This window comes from Manduca sexta, chromosome 12 (assembly GCF_014839805.1).
Source record: "Manduca sexta isolate Smith_Timp_Sample1 chromosome 12, JHU_Msex_v1.0, whole genome shotgun sequence".
NCBI classification, from domain to species: domain Eukaryota; kingdom Metazoa; phylum Arthropoda; class Insecta; order Lepidoptera; family Sphingidae; genus Manduca; species Manduca sexta.
This window is the reverse complement of record NC_051126.1, coordinates 13,725,194-13,729,569: the sequence shown is the minus strand read 5'-3', so window position 1 is coordinate 13,729,569 and position 4,376 is coordinate 13,725,194. Positions and strand designations below refer to the sequence as shown.

Below are 4,376 nucleotides of genomic sequence, written 5' to 3'. Positions count from 1 at the left end.
GCGTGGCAACATAATTCTAAACTAGGTGACACTAACAAATTGAATTAATAAAATTTAAATGAAAATTATAATTTTTATTGAAACAGAAAATAAGTACTAACTACCTTATTATTTCAAAGTGACTAAAAACCGAAATGTAGTTCTTATCGTGTAAGTATTTAATTTAGCTTATTATGATTATTAAAGAATTATAATGAAGACACGCAAAATCTATTATTTTGTACCTGCTTAGCCTGTTTTCAAATATATAAATAAAAATTATTCTTTAGAACTACTGAGTTGACTCTAATTGTTTTAAAAATTTAACAACATCATTTCCAAAGAACTTTGCTAAGAATTTAACACCTGATAAATACTTATCCAACCAAATCCGGAACCAAAACTCAGTCACAATAAAATCTTAATTGACCAGGATTACATTATTCCATTAAAATGTCTAAAAGGAAAAAATAACAAAAACTCACGTTATCCGGCAACAGCGACTTGCCTCGTAAATCTAAAGTAAAGAGTTCCGGGCGTGGGGGGTCGGGGGTCATGGGGGGTCACGCCCACGCCCCCAATAATCACAATGAGAGATCTTTTTTCAATATGTTCCGTATAGTTTTGTCGATAACTATCGCGGTTGGGCTCCCCTACGTTAGAAGCGCTGTAGCTTCCACGATTTCTTTGACAAGATATGAAATAAGATTCTTTTGTCTCTTTTATCGATGTCTTTCATGGCTACATTCAACTTTAATATAGTAACAATAAGCCTTCAATTTCATGTTTAGTAATATTCAATATTTTTTTAATAATATGCTCTGCTAATTAATTCTAATTACAAACTATTTAAAATAAATACAGATTACAGATTATTTGAATTTATATTGTAGTTGCAAGAATCTCTACAGAGGAAGGCGTCTTCCAAAGAATTCCAGTCGCCTTTCGATTGCGCTTTTTGGGGCCCACAATTTTTTGATCTTGTCCTCCCAACTAACACAAGATCTCCCTTCTTTTACCTAATGGCCCTTTCCAACCTATTAACTTTTTAGTCCAGCTCTCGTCTCGTATACTTGCTAATTGTCCATTCGACATTAATATAGGCTTGTATTTTACATTCTTGATTATTGAAACCACGTTGACACTGTTCGGAAGTCGTATAGAAAATGTATTGTAACAAGAAAAATATTTGTATTCATATATCATAAGATATTTTAATCAGATCATTTCAATTGTAGTTTAAATAAGAATTACTCATATGTCCATATGACGATATTCGAGAGAAAATGAATCACATCATGCACATGAGACCACCGTACACGAGGTGCTAAAACCCGCCATAATGTCCCACGTAAGTTCGCGTTTCAGGATCAGCGTGTGTATATCCGGTTCCAACAGGCCAGCATAATTGTGTCAACTGCCGTGGGTTGATCATCTGTCGTCTGTCGACATTGTCCCCGGCTGCACTTACCATTAGGTGCATTGGGGTCACTTTATGGTGCACGTATAAAAAAAATGTTTATTAGTGACCATTTTGGCACAAACCTTTGACGTCACGGTATCACTAGTAATGTGCAAAATAAAATCCCTTGACCCCGACGTGATTTGAACACGCAACCTTCTGATCTGGAGTCAGACGCGCTACCGTTGCGCCACGGAGCCGCTGGCACCCCTAACATCAATTGCTAACTGTATCCAGCAGTAGCAAAGGTCCATATAACCCGATTCCTATCGCTTCCTTTTATTATTTAGTGTATTCCCTTTATGTAAATTTGATGTAGAATCTAATTATCATGAGAACGATTTGTAAACCGTATTTATACCATTTACCATAACCAGATTGCCTTTTGCAAAAAATCCCCTTTCGCCACTACCATCCAGTATTATATAAAAACATCTGGAACCTATTTCCACGTCTTTTTTCGTACTAAAGTAATTCACAGTAGTGCTATACCCAGTCTTCACAGTACTGCTACACTCAGTTGTGGCAGGAACTGGTTTTAGTTGTTTAATACGCGATCATGTCACCGTCAGATAAGAGAATAGTTTATTTATTTATTTATTCAATAGTTGCACCATCGGTTTACCTTACAACTAATACAATGAATTTTACACTAGGTAACATTTACAGGTATACAACATTATTTGTAAAACTTTACAATCGCTAGATCTGACAACAAATAAATTTTAATACGATTAGTTAATACTAAAATAGTACTAAAGAATCGCATCATTTTGTACAGAAACTTCTAGGCTACTTTCTGATTGTACGTCAGGCCTTAATTCACGCCGCCCGCGCAAATTGTACAAACACAGAAAAGTTATTCGCAAATTACATGTGAAGTCACTCGGGTGTAAGTTAGGCCGCTGTTGTCTTAGGCAACGTGACCTTAATTTTACGAAGAAAAATATTATTCTCACATGACTACTTTTTTATTTGTTTCGTTCGATCTTAAAATATAGACCTAAACTTAATTTTAAATTGTCTATTACTCAACTGGGAACTGGGGTAGATTTACTAGCAGTGGCGAAAGGCGAAATTTTCCGAAAGGGAAAATAAAATACCTACAGGTACTATACCATAGGAATTGACGACATTTTTAAATAGATTGGCATTGTACATTGTTTTAGTAACTTTTGTAGTGGGAACGTCTCGCGGCTTTGCTATAATTAAGTAAGGCAGGAACTCCTCTCTTACTAGTTATAATGCCAGATGGCGTTACCAATTGATGTTGGGTGTGCCATCGACTCCGTGGCGCAACGGTAGCGCGTCTGACTCCAGATCAGAAGGTTGCGTGTTCAAATCACGTCGGGGTCAAAACCGATAATGTTTTTATCAAATTATGACAAAAGTATGGCAATAGTTTTTATCTTAGATACTTTTGTAATCTCGATTTTTAAGTCAATTATAATAATACGTATATTTTTAAAGGAGTATTTAATCTATGTCTATCTATCTATCTATATCTTCTATATCTATACTTATAATAAATCTGTAGGGAGGTCAAATCTGTACATGAAATATATTTCCAAAATAACTATCAGGGGGTGATTAGGGATCGATATTGATGCCAAAAATGCAATTAGTAAAATTTTTGTCTGTCTGTCTGTCTGTATAACCGTTATAGAAACAAAAACTACTCGACGGATTTTAACGAAACTTGGTACAATTTTTGTCATACTCCTGTGCTGGCTATAGTATACTTTTCATCACGCTACAATTAATAGGAGCAGAGCAGTGAAGGGAAATGTTGGGAAAACGGGAGAAGTTATTCCATTTTTTAAGCTTCCGTCGCGTGTGCAACCTTAATGGATAAAGCTACACAGAAATCATGTATGACGGAAATGTTCTCCTTAAAATTATGTAAAAAATATCCCACGACAGCATCCGCCTTATTACAAAACGAAGACTAACTATAGTACCGGGTTTAGTACCAGGTTTAAACTATGGACTAAGAAAAATGGTATTACAAAACCGAGTTTATCGTTAGTCCGAGTACTATCTGTGGTACTAAAGTTAAACCGCCGTGACCCCTAGTTTAACTTCAGTACTAACCTCGAAACATCAATTTTCAAAGTAGATAATTGTGTTTAGAGAACCAAATATACACTAAAATAGAAAAAATGGAAATAAATTTGATTGATTTAATGGATTTAGAAGATTTAAAAATTTTAGGAACAAATCTGCGGTTCAATAGACCCCGTAGTTTTCGTTAGTTAATGAGTCGTTTAGTCTTACAAATATAGGTACATTTTACATAAGTCACGGTAACTAAATATTCATTACATCACAGCAAAATTTACTCACTTATTTGTTATTTTTTTTTCATTCTTTCCATCTTAACATATTGGTACTCGTCTTGGTTGATTTATTATCTAATATGTAAACCGACTTGGAAATAAGTTAACGTAGTATTTCTTGGATTAAGAAGGAAATTTGTACTAATTGAATAACATTTTAATTTATTACATTGCTCATAACCAAGATGATTGCTTTTAACTAACCTTTTCTTCAAAAGTCCAATATTCGCCTCGTTTGTTTTGATTTATTGCCTCATTTTTATTGGTATAACTAAAATATACGTAACGTACGTGATTCCACAACAAAAACAATTACACTTGTGATGCTGTTGCCGTGCCTAAATTGTTTTAAAAGAACAACGTTTCTTTATGTTACTTGAAGTGTTAGTAATCAAAATCATAAATAAACCGAAATGTAAACATTTTGATAATGTTCAAATATGCGCGCCGCACACTTCATTCCATTGTACGCTAGCTTAACAAGTCAACAGTGAATTAAAAACAAAACCAAGCCATTTTAAATTATTCAGCTTTAAGATATATTTAAATAGCAAAATAGTATATATTTAGCATCATCATCATTATCTAAATCACAT

At 34.0% G+C, this 4,376-nt stretch overlaps 2 non-coding genes across 2 annotated transcripts; one reads left to right on the top strand and one right to left on the bottom strand.

The window, feature by feature from the left end:
• Positions 1 to 1,569: 1,569 nt before the first annotated feature.
• Trnaw-cca lies at positions 1,570 to 1,641 on the bottom strand. The gene has a single exon. It is a non-coding gene; the product is annotated as a tRNA-Trp (tRNA).
• Positions 1,642 to 2,725: 1,084 nt separating this feature from the next.
• On the top strand, positions 2,726 to 2,797 carry Trnaw-cca. The gene has a single exon. It is a non-coding gene; the product is annotated as a tRNA-Trp (tRNA).
• Positions 2,798 to 4,376: the final 1,579 nt, after the last annotated feature.